An 18,092-nucleotide genomic window follows, 5' to 3' on the forward strand; every position below is an offset into this window, starting at 1 on the left:
CGTAAGGCGATTTTATTAACGCAAATGCAAATATCTACACTTGTCCCCAGAACAGAGAGGCAAAGGCCTGTGCATTCATATAGTATAGCACCATATTCGCGAATACGTAGAACTTCGTAAAAGTCGATTTACGAATATTCGTATTTTTTATTTTACTTTCCACCTTACAGATTACATTGATCTGTACTCTGTCAACTACTGTCATCACCCCCCACTGTATCTCGATTGATTCCCAAAAGTCTCACATTCCCTAGAAAGTGATTGAGGTGCGAATCTTCGTAAGGCGATTTTATTAGCGCACATGCGAATATCTACACTTGTCCCAGAACAGAGGCAAAGGGCATTGCATTCATACATTAGTGATTGAATTGAGTTGCGAATCTTCGTAAGGCGATTTCATTAGCGCACATGTGAATTTTGCATAGCATATGTATTATGCGATAATTCGAATTATCGCATATGCGAAATAATAACGAATTTGAATAATCGCGAATATTTTACGAATATTCTTTCGAATATTCACAAAATTTCGCGAATTCGAATATGGGACATGCCGCTCAACACTAGTGCTGGGCCTAAATTTATGACAATGGACTGTTGCAGTGGTGGGTGACGTGAAGCCTGATTCTCTGCTATGACATGCAGACTGATTCTCTGCTGACATGAAGCCAGATTGTCTGTTACGGGACCTCTCTCCTCTGCCTGGGTGCTGGGCCTAAATATATGCCAATGGACTGTTGCAGTGGTGGCTGACGTGAAGCCTCATTCTCTGCTATGACATGCAGACTAATTCTCTGCTGACATGAAGACAGATTCTCTGTTACGGGACCTCTCTCCTCTGCCTGGGTGCCGGGGCCTAAATATCTGAGAATGGACTGTTCCAGTGGTGGCTGACGTGAAGCCTCATTCTCTGCTATGACATGCAGACTAATTCTCTGCTGACATGAAGACAGATTCTCTGTTACGGGACCTCCCTCCTCTGCCTGGGTGCTGGGCCTAAATATATGCCAATGGACTGTTGCAGTGGTGGCTGACGTGAAGCCTCATTCTCTGCTATGACATGCAGACTAATTCTCTGCTGACATGAAGACAGATTCTCTGTTACGGGACCTCCCTCCTCTGCCTGGGTGCTGGGCCTAAATATATGCCAATGGACTGTTGCAGTGGTGGCTGACGTGAAGCCTCATTCTCTGCTATGACATGCAGACTGATTCTCTGCTGACATGAAGCCAGATTCTCTGTTACGGGACCTCTCTCCTCTGCCTGTGTGTGCTGGGCCTAAATATATGCCAATGGACTGTTGCAGTGGTGGCTGACGTGAAGCCTCATTCTCTGCTATGACATGCAGACTGATTCTCTGCTGACATGAAGCCAGATTCTCTGTTACGGGACCTCTCTCCTCTGCCTGTGTGTGTGCTGGGCCTAAATATATGCCAATGGACTGTTGCAGTGGTGGCTGACGTGAAGCCTCATTCTCTGCTATGACATGCAGACTAATTCTCTGCTGACATGAAGACAGATTCTCTGTTACGGGACCTCCCTCCTCTGCCTGGGTGCTGGGCCTAAATATATGCCAATGGACTGTTGCAGTGGTGGCTGACGTGAAGCCTCATTCTCTGCTATGACATGCAGACTGATTCTCTGCTGACATGAAGCCAGATTCTCTGTTACGGGACCTCTCTCCTCTGCCTGTGTGTGTGCTGGGCCTAAATATATGCCAATGGACTGTTGCAGTGGTGGCTGACGTGAAGCCTCATTCTCTGCTATGACATGCAGACTGATTCTCTGCTGACATGAAGCCAGATTCTCTGTTACGGGACCTCTCTCCTCTGCCTGTGTGTGTGCTGGGCCTAAATATATGCCAATGGACTGTTGCAGTGGTGGCTGACGTGAAGCCTCATTCTCTGCTATGACATGCAGACTAATTCTCTGCTGACATGAAGACAGATTCTCTGTTACGGGACCTCCCTCCTCTGCCTGGGTGCTGGGCCTAAATATATGCCAATGGACTGTTGCAGTGGTGGCTGACGTGAAGCCTCATTCTCTGCTATGACATGCAGACTAATTCTCTGCTGACATGAAGACAGATTCTCTGTTACGGGACCTCTCTCCTCTGCCTGGGTGCCGGGGCCTAAATATCTGAGAATGGACTGTTCCAGTGGTGGGTGACGGGAAGCCAGATTCTCTGCTATGGAACCTCTCTCCAATTGATTTTGGTTAATTTTTATTTATTTAATTTTTATTTTAATTCATTTCCCTATCCACATTTGTTTGCAGGGGATTTACCTACATGTTGCTGCCTTTTGCAGCCCTCTAGCTCTTTCCTGGGCTGTTTTACAGCCTTTTTAGTGCCGAAAAGTTCGGGTCCCCATTGACTTCAATGGGGTTCGGGTTCGGGACGAAGTTCGGATCGGGTTCGGATCCCGAACCCGAACATTTCCGGGATGTTCGGCCGAACTTCTCGAACCCGAACATCCAGGTGTTCGCTCAACTCTATATATGACCTTATACACTATAGAAACACTTCTTCCTTGTCTCCCTAACATGCTTCACTGTCAATGGTCAGCGCTGACAATGTACTGTATATGTGTTCCATATCCCCAGCGCATGCGCTTACTAACTAACAATTGTAAAGTGCTGAGGAATATGTTGGCGCTATATAAATAAAGATTATTATAACAAGTCCATTGGGGATATATAGCAGAGAGCGCTGTCAGTACTTGCTATTATCAGTAAGTAAGGAAGACAAGGAGAAGCAGTTATACACTATATAGGGACAGCTTTTAAGACTGCTTGATACATACTGTGAATCTGGTAGCCCATTTCACTTCCTCCTGCCCTTGGATTAGCCAGCACTGCTTATGTGAACAGCACTGGCCAATCCAAGAGCAGGGCTGGACATGTAGGAAGTATCGGGCTACCAATGCACAGTATGCAACAGATAAAAGAGAAGAATTAGCGGAGCTGCAGCTAAAAAGATGATTTAGAGGGCCCCATGTTAATCTCTTTTATATATAAAAATGAGTTTCTGTTTGTCTGGACGTCTGTCTGTTCTTTATGTGCGACCAAACGATTGGACCGATCTTCACCACATTTGGCACAAAGGTACATCAGGTGTCCGGGAAGGTTTTAGACCGTTTTAGTCTCTGCTCTCTAGGACGTACCAATCCTGAGATATTACAAAAAAATGACCTGCATTAGCCAATACAAGCCTGCAAGTCTTTCTCTTCAAATCCCAACTGCCATACACATGGTCACATGTTCTTTATCAGCCAATAGAAGCTCGCAGGCTGTTAGTCTACACATACACACAGTTTTACTCCAGGTTTCCATAACAACCCAGCCATTTTTCTTCACTGCTGTAGGTCAGCTTTAGGCTAGGGCTACACGACTATAATAAGTTGCACAACTACACTGCTACATGCATCTATCTTGGGTGGATTTTTTGTGACTGTCGTGTCGCAGATGCAGCATGTCGCAATGTGACACCATAGCCTATCATTATGAAAATTGTTGCGCCACATTGGAGCGACTAAATGTCGCGCGACACATGTCATCATGTATCCCTAGCCTTACAGGGACAGGGCACTGTGGAGGTCACTGTTAAGGGGGCAGGGGCCATTATTAAAGGGGCAGCTGCTGTGGAGGCCACTGTTAAGGGGGCAGGGGCCACTATTAAAGAGGCAGTTGCTGTAGAGGTCACTGTTAAAGGGGCATTCATTGTGGATGTTAGTGTTAAGGAAGCAGGCCGCTGTAAAGGTCACCGTTAAAGGGGCAGGGGCACTATTAAAGTGGCAGCTGCTGTGGAGGTCATTGTTAAAGGGGAAGGCACTATGGAGGTCACTGTTAAGGGGGCAGGGGCCACTATTAAATGGGCAGCTGCTATGGAGCTCACTGTTAAAGGGATGGGCACTGTGTAGGTCACTGTTAAACGGACGTTTACTGTGGATGTTACTGGTAAGGAAGCAGGCCACTGTGGAGGTCACTGTTAAAGGGGCGGGCACTGTGGAGGTCACTGTTAAGGGGGCAGGGGCACTATGAAAGAGGCAGTTGCTGTGGAGGTCACTGTTAAAGGGGAGGGGAATGTGAAGGTCACGGTTTAGGGGGCAGGCCGCTGTGGAGGTCACTGTTAAAGGGGCAGGCACTGTGGAGGTCACTGTTAAGGGGGCGGGGTACTGTAGAGGCCACTGTTATGGGGATACTGTTGATATCTTTTAAAGACACACAAATATTAAATTAAATAGATGAAATATACCCGTGCGAAGCTGGGTCCTTCTGCTAGTATTATTATAATTCTTGAACCGGAGGATCATGTTAGCTTTATTTTATTTTGTTGAAAAGATGTCAGCTTAGATTTTTGCCGTCAGGGACTGAGCAGCCCACAATGTATAAGTACATGCAAGGTTTAGAAGGCAAACAGAGCAAAACTTTTATTCAAATAAGCATGTTTAACATAAAAATGCATTCCAAACATACTTGTGTGTACTTTGTGTTTTTATTCTATTTCATGCTATTCAAGGAAAAGCACTTTTATTATACTTAAAAATGGCTCCCAAGTGGGCGAGATTTGCTTTCCAAGTACCCAAAGCGAGGTCCATCCAGCCTACAACTTGGGAGCCAAAGTACACACATGTACACTGCCTGTCCCAAAAAAAAGTCGTCACCCAAAAAAAGCCTTTAGCTTTGATTACGGCACACATTCACTGTGGCATTGTTTCGATAAGCTTCTGCAATGACACAAGATTTATTTCCATCCAGTGTTGCATTAAATTTTCACCAAGATCTTGCATTGATGATGGTGGAGTCTGACTGCTGCACAAAGCCTTCTCCAGCACATCCCAAAGATTCTCAATGGGGTTAAGGTCTGGACTCTGTGGTGGACAATTCATGTTTGAAAATTATGTCTCATGCTCCCTGAACCACTCTTTCACAATTTGAGCAAGATGAATCCTGGCATTGTCATTTTGGAATATGCCCGTGCCATCAGGGAAGAAAAAAATCCATTGATGGAATAACCTGGTCATTCAGTATGTTCAGGTAGTCAGCGGACCTCATTCTTGGAGCACATACTGTTGCTGAACCTAGACCTGACCAACTGCAGCAACCCCAGATCATAGCACTGCCCCCACAGGATTGTACAGTAGGCACTAGGCATGATGGGTGCATCACAACGTCTGCCTCTCTTCTTACCCTGATGCGCCCATCACTCTGGAACTGGGCAAATCTGGACTCATCAGACCACATGACCTTCTTCCATTGCTCCACAGTCCAATATTTATGCTCCCTAGCAAATTGAAGCCCTTTTTTCTGGTTTGCCTCCCTGATTAGTGGTTTTCTTTCGGCCACACAGCTGTTCAGTCCCAATCCCTTGAGTTGCCTTTGCATTGTGCATGTGGAAATGCTCTTACTTTCACTATTAAACATTGCCGATCACGATTATTCAGGATTTTTTTTCCCGACACATTTCTTCCTCGAATACGATAGGTCCCCACTATTCTTCCAGTTTTTAATAATGCGTTGGACAGTTCTTAACCAAATTTTAGTAGTTTCTGCAATCTTCTTGGATGTTTTCTCCGCTTGATGCATGCCAATGATTTGACCCTTTTTAAACAGACTAACATCTTTTCCGTGACTACGAGATGGTTGTTTAAGAAATGAGAAGCAACTCATTGCACCAGTTGGGGTTAAATAACTTGTTGCCAGCTGAGAGATAATCGCCCATGCAGTAATTATCCAATAGGAGGCTCCTAACTATTTGCTTAGTTAAATACAGCTGGTGACTTTTTTTTGGACAGGCAGTGTATGTTTGGAAAGCGTTTGCAATCTTCTGTGGGGCATGTTGTTAGTTATATTGGTAAAAATTATGTGACAGACTCCCGTTTAAGCTCCATTGCCTTAAAAAGTGGAAATATGGTTCTGCAATAGAAAATTCATCAATAAGCAAATTGGCTCATTCACCTTGCCTCTAGTTACTATTGGGGTAATTTATCAAACTGTTGTAAAGTAGAACTGGCTTAGTTCTCAAAGCAATCAATCAGATTCCCCCTTTCATTTATGACCACTCCTTTTGAAAAGGAGGAATCTGATTGGTTGCTATGGGCAACTAAGCCAGTTCTACTTTACACCAGTTTTATAAGTGACCCCATATGTTTGCAAATCACTCAGTACAGACAATAACAAATTATTATTTTTTGTGTGTGAAAATCTGGGCAAATCCTATATCCTAGCTTTAAAAGATAATTATAGTAAAAACGACTTGGAAAATAAACAGCTTTAATAAATCACTCTGCATAGTCGTATTGTCCATGATTAACATCATGGCTTCCATATTTTCTGGCTGGCAGCTGGCATAGAACCACCAGTATGTGCCTTTGCAGGTCTGCCCAACCCTCCTAACATTAGCATGTCTTATGCATGTGTATTACTTATTAGGACCGGAATAAGATTCACCAGCCTTAATAAATTCCCTCAAGCTCTTTTCAAATGCTTACCTTGTTATCTATTTGTGAAGCTGAAGCTGTAGTTTCTGGAGAATTTGCTGTAGCTCCTCTTTTTCTTTTCTTATCTTCTCTTTGTCAGCTCTTTCTTTATTGAAGTCTTCTTCATATATCTTGACCTAAGAATGATTACATGTTTATCAAAAACAATAATTATTGACTCATACCTACATGCCACAATTTGATCGATAGAAATTGTTTAATATACACATGCAAATACTCATGCTCAGCTACTGTAAACATTTGGAAAGGAGGGGCCGTAATTAGAATGAAGTTCAAACACTGACGACTTGATCTATGGCTTTCCTTTTGTGATCATGCAAAAATCTAGTCTGATATGCACAGTAGAAAAAGAATTTGGCTCTTTTGCACTTCTGCTTCTCTTTGTGGGCACATCCCATAGTCACCATCGTAAAATGACCAGTGGGGTGACTGAGGGAGGCCCGTCCATATGTTAAACCACTTAGAAGGCATGGTCTCTATTGACCATAGTAGCAGGGGCGTACACAGAAATCACTGGGCCCCATAGCAAGAGTCTGAATTGGGCCCCCAACCCCGCCCACTACCCACCCCTGGCCCATCCCACCTCCTGGCTCCTCCCCTGCCACACCCCCATTTGCCAATAAAAAAAATGTATACATGTTCTACTGAAACCGTTAGAAACCTTTAAGAAATAGGTGCTGAATTCAGGTGCTTATAGCGCTTTATAATCCATACTCTCTCTGTATGGGAGTAAAGATCTCAGCCATGTACAGCACACATCACTGCTCCTGCCTGTCTGCTTTGGTAAAGTCGGGCATAAATGGGCGATGTCAGGCTTTAGCAAAGTGGGCACAGGGCGCCATATGTATGCGAGCACAACTGAACGAGTGCAGGGAAGGAGCCCGCATATATATCACTCCTCCTGCCTGTGCCCACTGCGGTAAAGCCTGACACAGCTTTGTTACCAGCGCCATTTTTTCATCACTTCTCTCACCCCAAAAAATGTAATAAAATGTGATTTAAAAAGTCACACACACTCCAAAAGGGTATCAATAAAAACTACAGTTCATCCCGCAAAAAATGAGCCCCCACACAGCTCAGTAGATCATATAACTATAAAAAAGTTATGGGGGTCAGAATATGGTGATGTAAAAAAGTAATATTTTTTTTTTTTATCAAAGTGTTAATGTATTTTTACACTATTTAGACATAAAAAACCTATACATATGTGGTATCGTTGTAATCGTACTGCCCCAGAGAATGAAGGGCACAGGTCAGTTTTGCCACAAAGGTAAAGCTGTAGGAACAAAACCCCTAAAAAGGTGGAAAAATTGTTGGGTTTTCCCACAAAAAAAAGTTATGGCTCAAGGAAGATAGGGAAGGAAAAATAAAATGCAAAAATGAAAAAACTTCTGGTATCCTAAGGGTTAAAGGGGCTATCTAATCCCTATTATGCCCCCCCAAATTGCCCAGGCACCGCATACAGTTAATACTTATGCCCAATGGGGGGGGTGCAGACAATAGCAGGCTGCGTCGGAAATGAGCCTCCCTAGCGTCACCCGCGATGCTAGGGAGGCTCGTTCCCATTGTGGCCTGCTATTGGCTGCTCCCCCCTATGTCGCTGGATGTATTAATCTGCGTGACGGGAGGGAGGCAGTGGCGGCTGTGTGGGCATCAGCGACTCTAGACTCGACGAGTACGGGGCACTTTAAGGATCACTCGCATCACGGCGTAGAGTCGCACGTCCGGCAGCGCCTGCATCGCGCCAGTCAATTCTGGTTTGTGCAGGCGCGGCCACGCAGGAAGTGGAGGAACAGACTCTGAGGAGCGCAGCTGAGGTACTCCCTGGTCTGTGCTGTGGGCCGTCGGGGATTGCTCAAAGGGGGGGGGGGAAGGGCAGGCGCTGGTAATTTTGAAAGGGGTTAATAATACCTACTGTGTGGGTCCTGGGAACAGCTGAAAGGGGGAAATAAATAAGTGTGAAGAGGGGACTGAAGGGTCTATGTGAAGGCCCTTCACACTTTCACAGTATTTATTAACCCCTTTCAGCAGTTCCCCATTCACAGTATTTATTAAGCCCTCAGGGGACTGCTGAAAAGGGTTAATAAATACTGTGAATAGGGTACTGCTTAAAGGGGTTACCGTTAATAACTACTACTGTCCCTCCAGGACACCCATGACCCCTCCACAAGTTCTTACCTCTCCTCCACCCGTTTCCCGGCAGGCGATGGGGGCGTGGCTTCGCGGAGGTGGGCGTGGTTTGTAAGTTCTAGGGGCGTGGCCGGCGAGGTCCGTGAAGCCAGTGGCCACCCTAGTCTCTATGTGTGCCTGGCTGCGCTGCTCCTGCTGCGTGATACACTGGCCAATCAGCAGCAGCAGGATCCTTGCCGGGGAGGGAGATGCAGCCCGAACAATGGGTGGGGTTGAGGGAGAAGTTCAAGAACGCCGCTTGAAACTATGAATACACTGAGTCTGTCACTGTCTTGTGCAGAGTAGGGGGCGGAGCCTTCCATGTGCTCCGGGCCCCCCTGTGCTGCGGGCCCCATAGCAACGGCGTGGTCTGCCTATATTGGCAGTACGCCACTGCATAGTAGGGGTTTATCAGCTGGAATCAGAGACATATACAGTTGATATCTGGTGCAGAGGGGGCAGGATCATGTCTTATTTTCCTATCATAATTTGAACAAAAAGTTTCCACAATTTAGAATAAAAACATAGGTTCCAAATATATTTATATCCCTTTAACTCTGCATGGACGCAGCATAGTTTGGTACTTTAGGGCCACCATTTCTATTTTTTGTTTGTATCTTCATTGTCATTTATTTTTCTGTTGAGATTAAAGGGCTTCTTTTATGCAGAACAAGTTGATTATTTTGTGTTTTTTATAACTCTTCTTTTTTATTTTTTATTTTGAAACAGTGTGAAAAAACAATGCAATTGTGTCAATGTTGTTAGGGCTACATTTACTTTTGTTAACTGCACGTAAAAAATGACATGTGAGTAGTGTTGAGAAAACTTGCGATTTGCAAGTTCGGCGTTTGGGTCATCTAAGAATTCCATAATGGATTTCGTTACCACAGACCATAACGGAATTCTATGACGGCATGCACCACAGAAGCCTATAACAGAGATTTAAAGTGTTCAACCTAATATTTCTACTCCAAGAAACAAAAAAAATTATTGTAGCCAACAGCAGTTCTTAAAAACCACCAATGTTATAAAAAGCTAATTTCTGATTCCTTATATATGCATATGATGCCAATGTGTGTGTGTGTATATATATATATATATATATATATATATATATACTAGCAAAAGGACCCAGCTTTGCACGGGTATATTTCATCTATTTCATTTTATGTTTCCTTGTGTCATAAAAAGATATCAACAGTTTCCCTCATAACAGTAACCGCTACAGTACCCGCCCCTTTAAAAGTTATCTCCACATTGCCCCTTTAACATTGACCTCCACAGTGGCCGCCCCTTTAACATTGACCTTCACAGTGCCCTCTACAGTGCCCTCCCTTTTAACAGTGACTGCATCTTTACCAGTGACCTGCACAGTGCCTGCCCCTTTAACAGTTACCTTCACAGTGCTGCCCCTTTAACAGTGACCTCCACAGTGTCTGCCCCTTTAACAGTGACCTCCACAATATCCGCCACTTTAACATTTACCACCCCTTTAACAGTGACCTTCATAGTGGCTGCACCTTTAATAGTAACCTTCACAGTGCCTGACCCTTTAACAGTGACCTCCACAGTGCCTTCCCCTTTAACTGTGACCTACACAGTGCCCGCCCCTTTAACAGTGACTACCCCTTTAACAGTGACCTTCATAGTGGCCTCCCCTTTAAAAGTGACCTTCATAGTGGCCGCCCCTTTAACAGTTACCTCCACAGTGCCCTCCCCTTTAACAGTGACCTCCACAGTGCCCGTCCCTTTAACAGTGCCTGCCCCTTAAAAGTTACCTCCACAGTGCCCACCCCTTTACAATGACCTCCACAGTGTATGCCCCTTTAACAGTGACCTCCACAGTGCCCGCCCCTTTAACAGTGACCTCTACAGTGCTCGCCCCTTTAACATTGACCACCCTTTTAACAGTTAGCTTCATAGTGGCCGTCCCTTTAACAGTGACCTTCACAGTGCTCGTCCCTTTAACATTGACTTCCACAGTGCCTGCCCCTTTAACAGTTACCTCCACAGTGCCCTCCCCTTTAACAGTGACCTCCACAATGCCCGCCCCTTTAACAGTGACCGCCCCTTAAAAGCTACCTCCACAGTGCCCACCCCCTTACAATGACCTCCACAGTGTATGCCCCTTTAACAGTGACTTCCACAGTGCCCGACCCTTTAACAGTGACCTCCACAGTGCTCGCCCCTTTAACATTGACTTCCACTGTGCCTGCCCCTTTAACAGTTACCTCCACAGTGCCCTCCCCTTTAACAGTGCCTGCCTCTTTAACAGTGACCTCGACAGTGCCCACTCCTTTAACAGTGAACTCCACAGTATCCGCCCCTTTAACAGTGACCTCCAGAGTGCCCGCCCCTTTAACAGTGAACTCCACAGTGCCCGTCCGTTTAATAGTGGCCCCTGCCCCCCATGCATGTAGCAGTGTAGTTGTGCCGTCATATGTCATATGACTGAATATTTAAGGACCTGCGAACTGCTAAAACCTGTGATCAGTTGTTATAGAAACCTGGAGTAGGACCTGCAAGCTTCTAAGGGATATGGGACCATGTAAATGGCAGTTTGGATTTAAATGAAAGGCTTGCTGGCTTCTATTGGCTAATGCAGGTACATTTTTGGGAGTATCTCAGGAACGGTAAGTCCTAGAGAGCTGCTCAAAACTCATGAAGAAAGTCACATTTCGTGTGTATATAAGATGTGTGATAGGCTATCTGCACACATATCCCTTGTTGCCATCATGGGTTAAAGGGGTAATTTATCAGAGTTGGAAAAATAAATGTGCAGTTTGTGAACTGTTCACATGCTGTTGTGGTAAAAGTATATCATGAGTGGACAAATGGCACCATTGTGAATAAGCGACATGGAAACTGTAGAGCACCACATGCCATTGAGAGATGAAAATAGGCTAAGAAGCTGTGCAACGCCGACACTCTACAGTGGAGCAGTTTACTGCCAAAATGAACCACGGGGCTACCAAAACATATGTGTAAAACAACAGTTCAGTGAACTCTACTCCAAATAAGACGGAGGGTCACTGCACTTCAATTTTCATGGGAGTACAGGAATTTGTAGAAGATTGTGAAAGGAATGCCTTTTCCGATAAATCATACTTCCAAGTACTACCCTGGCCCCTTACTTCCTCAGACTTGAACCCAATTGAGGATCTGTAGGACCACCTCAATCATTGCGTTTGCTCTATGGATCCTCCCCCATGCACCCTCCAGCAGCTGGGGGATGCACTGCTGTCAGCACGGCTCCAGATACCTGTGACAACCCACCAGGACCTTTTTGAGTAGCTCCCAAGCTGTCTATTTGCTGCCCATGCTCGACATGTTGGTTACTCTGGATATTAGGTAGTGGGTATAATAATGTGACTCAATTGTTTAGAAACATATAAAAATTTACTTTTTAGTCATGTATACTGTATAAAGAAATATTACTGCTGAAATCTGCTTCTTTCCAAAGATTATACAGTTTACAGAGCTATCACATTGCAGATAATCATCTTCGGTAAAGTAACAAATATTTTCCAGATTTAGTATCACATTGCCCAATTTTTTGATGGAGCAGAACATGAAAACTAACTATTAATGATGTCATTCTATCAGAATTTCCTAAATCTGGAGTTTCCGTTGCATGTTTCTGCCAGAAAAGAAATGTCCTCTTTGGCTATACAAATCTTAGGTCTGGCTCTCCAAGCCACTGAAGCATAAAGTCTGTAACTGTTTTAGACCTGGTGAATAGTTCCATTCTAATTTGTAAATAGCCCCATGTGATTATTAAGCACTTTCATATAGCTTGTTATATTCAGAGTTCCTAACACTTTCTTAAGGGTATTTGTCCTTTTCCTACATAGTGTTAGCCAATGACCTAGAAAAACAACTGATCCAAACGAAAGGAAAACTACAGCCAGCATGTTCTAAGGATATAGTAATAAAACCTTTGCTTATTTAGGCACTAGTACATTACACAGCATGGATAATTTAGAATATATGAACTGAATCTATTGGAAACAAATTCCCAGAACGCCATTGCTAGTTAAGCTTTTTGTAGAAGTCAGATATTTTTCATTTTTCTTTTACTGCTTTCCATGTACATCTCTAAATATGTTTTTTCTGTAGTACAGAATAGCATTCATCGATCAACAATTTAATTGCAGTAATCATTGCTGATGGAATAAAGAACCAGCAAGAGCAATTTGTACAATCGTCACATTGTAATGATAATAATTCACAAGTGTTAAAGAACATTAACAATACCGGCGTACTGAGTGCTTGTACCTTCTACATGCGCTGGTAATAGTCAGGCCAGATGTGTTTTGTTATGTAACATGGCCCTACCTAGGGTACGTGGAAGAGCAATGTATTTTGACGTATCTGTCTTATTTCTCCATTCTTTCATTTCTAAGAAATGACAAGTAAAAAAATGTAAAAGATTGTGGAGTAGCATAATTAACTAAGCCCCCTAAGTATCAGTTTTAATATCCAAGTATTTTAAATTAGAATGCTCAATAGACTTCTACACCTGCATTCCTAATTTTGTCCAGGAACTTTCAAGCCATGCACTCAAAAATTTTGGTTTCAAAAAGTAACCAGCTCCGTTTACTCCTGCAGATAGGCTATCACTTGTAAAGTAGTGGACTACCCCTTTAAACATGCACCAAATTTATCAAACATTGCATGAAATTTGATAAATTTGGGGGAAATGATGGCAATGTAGACTCCTCCAAATCCGATTTTAAAAATTCCTCTCTTGATAACTCTCCTTCACTGTGTTTCTATCCCTAAATGTTTTCAAAACTTCTGCAGGAACCTGATCCTGCCAGTCAAGAAGAGGGAAGTGTTGGCAGAGGAAGCAGGGAAAGCAAGCGTGCACTGATTGGTTTGGATCCACTCTCAGTGCACTTACCTCCATATAAATGAAAAATACATTTTCTCTAGAATGAGGCAAAGGATCATTAAATGAAAGGAATCATTTTATTCAGCTGAGCTAACCATACAAGGCAATGTGCCTAGGTTAACAGTGAAGTTCCTGCTGACAGCCTCCCATTAAAATCAGTCCTGACCTTACTCAAAACCGGTGTGTGTTCATTAAAGCAACACTGAAGACAAAACTGATACACTGGGTAGGATTTATTATTACTGTCTAATAAAAGTAGACAGAAGATGCACTTTGTGGTTCTGCAATACATACACTACGTGCAGAATTATTAGGCAAATGAGTATTTTGACCACATCATCCTCTTTATGCATGTTGTCTTACTCCAAGCTGTATAGGCTCGAAAGCCTACTACCAATTAAGCATATTAGGTGATGTGCATCTCTGTAATGAGAAGGGGTGTGGTCTAATGACACCAACACCCTATATCAGGTGTGCATAATTATTAGGCAACTTCCTTTCCTTTGGCAAAATGGGTCAAAAGAAGGACTTGACAGGCTCAGAAAAGTCAAAAATAGTGAGATATCTTGCAGAGGGATGCAGCACTCTTAAAATTGCAGAGCTTCTGAAGCGTGATCATCGAACAATCAAGCGTTTCATTCAAAATAGTCAACAGGGTCGCAAGAAGCGTGTGGAAAAACCAAGGCGCAAAATAACTGCCCATGAACTGAGAAAAGTCAAGCGTGCAGCTGCCAAGATGCCACTTGCCACCAGTTTGGCCATATTTCAGAGCTGCAACATCACTGGAGTGCCCAAAAGCACAAGGTGTGCAATACTCAGAGACATGGCCAAGGTAAGAAAGGCTGAAAGACGACCACCACTGAACAAGACACACAAGCTGAAACGTCAAGACTGGGCCAAGAAATATCTCAAGACTGATTTTTCTAAGGTTTTATGGACTGATGAAATGAGAGTGAGTCTTGATGGGCCAGATGGCTGGATTGGTAAAGGGCAGAGAGCTTCAGTCCGACTCAGACGCCAGCAAGGTGGAGGTGGAGTACTGGTTTGGGCTGGTATCATCAAAGATGAGCTTGTGGGGCCTTTTTGGGTTGAGGATGGAGTCAAGCTCAACTCCCAGTCCTACTGCCAGTTTCTGGAAGACACCTTCTTCAAGCAGTGGTACAGGAAGAAGTCTGCAAGGTAAGAAAAACATGATTTTCATGCAGGACAATGCTCCATCACACGCGTCCAAGTACTCCACAACGTGGCTGGCAAGAAAGGGTATAAAAGAAGAAAATCTAATGACATGGCCTCCTTGTTCACCTGATCTGAACCCCATTGAGAACCTGTGGTCCATCATCAAATGTGAGATTTACAAGGAGGGAAAACAGTACACCTCTCAGAACAGTGTCTGGGAGGCTGTGGTTGCTGCTGCACGCAATGTTGATGGTGAACAGATCAAAACACTGACAGAATCCATGGATGGCAGGCTTTTGAGTGTCCTTGCAAAGAAAGGTGGCTATATTGGTCACTGATTTGTTTTTGTTTTGTTTTTGAATGTCAGAAATGTATATTTGTGAATGTTGAGATGTTATATTGGTTTCACTGGTAAAAATAAATAATTGAAATGGGTATATATTTGTTTTTTGTTAAGTTGCCTAATAATTATGTACAGTAATAGTCACCTGCACACACAGATATCCCCCTAAAATAGCTAAAACTAAAAACAAACTAAAAACTACTTCCAAAAATATTCAGCTTTGATATTAATGAGTTTTTTGGGTTCATTGAGAACATGGTTGTTGTTCAATAATAAAATGAATCCTCAAAAATACAACTTGCCTAATAATTCTGCACTCCCTGTAGAGATGTGGTGGGTGTAATAAAGTAGTTGTATTTATTAATTTATTATTTATATAGTTTTTTAATAGCTGTCTTTTATATTACTTGTAAATATGTATTGTTGTTTGTGTATGTGAGGCATGCCACTGTTACAATATTCAATTTGCCTGTTTTAGGGATTAATAAAGTTTATCTTTTCTTTGTTGGCTTAAGGTCCTATTACTCTACACAATATTAGGGCAGGACAAGCACAAATAGATGATAAACATATCCATCGGTGCTTGTTTGCATCAGCCTATTACACAAGCAGATGCAATGTGCATGTGGGAAGAATGATTACTATGGCAGTCTTCCTCCCTTATTCTGATGATCTAGTATGTTTAATCCCGATGAAAGATGCCAGGCAGCCGACAAATGAGCGTTAGCTTGTTTATCGGCAGATTGGTTGAATGAGTATCTGAGACAATTTTCGGAAACGAGTGTGCCTATGAAAACTTGTTCCCGATCAATGGCCTGAATACCATTTGGTCCGAATTATATTAAAAAAAAATATAAAGCACTGTAAATCTGATGGTCTGTAATATATACACAAGCTAAGCAAGTTTTAGGCAAAGAAAAAATTACATATGCTCATTTCCCTAGTTCTGTCCCAGTCCTTTGTTGATATGCAGTTGCAGAGCTATGGGGGCATGTAACAACAATCTCTGAGGCTTTCCTCATGAGTCTTGTGACTGCATTTCCCCTCCCCCAACTCTGCAAAGGGAGTGAATAACAGTGCTGCGCTGTCGGCAGTCTGGCTACTGGGATACTCATGTTGTATGTGTGGGACTACAGGTTCCAGATGTACAGTGCATTGAAATTTCTGATACACACAGGATGTTCCCCCTACCTGTTCTTGCACAATGCTCTGCAGACACTTCCTCACAGCTAGCAGAGGAGTACAGAGGAGAGACCTCCTCTGGTCTTTGTAGGGGTGAGGAGGGAGAGAGGATCCTGTGCACAGCATTTGTCTGTTCAGTGCCAGGAGAAGAAACCTTGTAGCTGCTCAGTACCTGAGGCAGAGCCTCCAACCCTGTGTCTGTGCTGCTGATGATAAAAGGGTTCAACTGTGCTGAAGAATCCAGTGGGAGGGAAACACAAGGCAGATGCTCAGCCAGCAGATCGGGCAGTGCAGGGGACATGGCTTTTGCTCCAACTAGCACAGCCTTCACAGTAAAAGAGCAGGGAAAGAAGCTGACATCACAGCTGAAGTAAGTGAATTGAAAACTCTCTACATTTGCTTAGTTAGAAACATACAATACGTAAAATAAAAAATATGTAAATCACTGCTTTTATGGCCCAATTTGCTGGAAATGTTTGAAAACTTTCTAGTGAGGTGTAAATAGTGTCCAAATCATAAATCTATATTGAGCTGGAATTGAAGGATTTAGTTTAGTAATTCTCCCCTTTGTATTATGCATAATGCTAGTTTTGAGATGGTTTTGCATGACAAAGGGAATATGAGCTCTTTGAACCACGTCTACACTAAGACACTCCACTCGGTAAAACATTTATTAAGATATTTATGCCAGTATTCTGCTGTAAATAAATGGAAAAATATGTAGTTTAGGACTACGTATTTCATATTCACAATTCCTGCATCACGTTTTCCAATGTCACAAATTTACTAAGATTTCTTGCCACTTTTCTAATTATAGTCACCTGCTGTATAAGAACTTCATTTTTTGTCTTAAAGTCTTCACAAGTCTTTGCCAGTGAAGACGGGTATACTCTTGTATTAATGGAATCAAATTTGTCTTTTATCGTCACATGAAGAAGAGCCTGAGAAGGAAACACAATAAAAAATCATGAATATAAGTCTTTGTTCACATTTATCCTGTGCATTCCATTCCACTGGTACCCAACAAACCCAATTGAGTAGGGCCCATTGGGTTCCGCTGATGGTTCCATCATATTGACAGAATCATGCTAGTACCGTATTTGTGGCAGCTGTAAAGTATATCTCTAAACTGTAGTAAACAGGGTACAAGCAGCTTAAGCAGTATGGCCTCTACCATAATCATGTAAATGAATAAAACATCTGCAATCAGAAAATAAACACAGAATAGAAAAAAGAGGATGTTTCAGAGTATGGTATTAATTGGTAAAAAAAAATAGTTGATGCATTCGCTTTAACCCTTTCCTGACGGTTTTATGGATTTTGTTTTTAAGGCGTTCACTATGCGGTAAAACTTCAGCTCTTTATTCTGCAGGTCAGTATGATTATAGTGACACCACACTTGAAAAAAATAAATACTTTTGAAAAAATTAAGTTTTCTTTTCATCGCCATATTCTGACCCCCATAACTTTTTATAGTTATTTCTATGGAGATGTGTTAGGGCTCAATTTTTATAATTTTTCTTAATACCATTTTGTGGTGTGTATGACTTTTTGATCACTTTTTATTCCATTTTTTGGGAGGTAAAGTGATGAGAAAATGGTGAATCAGCCATTTTTTTTCCCATTACGCAATTCACTGTATGGGGTACGTTTTTTTTATATGCTAATAGTATAGCATTTTCACACGCAGCGATGCCCATGATGTTAATTTTTTTATTGTTTATTTACTTTTATTTTGGGGGAAGGGGATTGATTACTGGCTCATTACTGACATGGAACACCTTCCCGATCTCCACCCAGGGGAGGTGTTCATGCATGGCAAGTA

At 42.8% G+C, this 18,092-nt stretch overlaps 1 long non-coding RNA gene across 1 annotated transcript in view; it reads right to left on the reverse strand.

Annotated features, from left to right (window-relative positions):
• The window catches only part of LOC122921115, a 92,379-nt gene extending 75,196 nt beyond the window's left edge, over positions 1-17,183 (reverse strand). The window contains exons 1-2 of the long non-coding RNA XR_006386975.1: positions 17,089-17,183; positions 6,492-6,616 (exon numbers count right to left, since the gene is read on the reverse strand). This is a non-coding gene — a long non-coding RNA (uncharacterized LOC122921115). The remainder of the gene's footprint in view (positions 1-6,491; positions 6,617-17,088) is intronic.
• Between the last annotated feature and the right edge of the window lie 909 nt (positions 17,184-18,092).

Source organism: Bufo gargarizans, chromosome 1 (assembly GCF_014858855.1).
Source record: "Bufo gargarizans isolate SCDJY-AF-19 chromosome 1, ASM1485885v1, whole genome shotgun sequence".
Taxonomy (NCBI): Eukaryota; Metazoa; Chordata; class Amphibia; order Anura; family Bufonidae; genus Bufo; species Bufo gargarizans.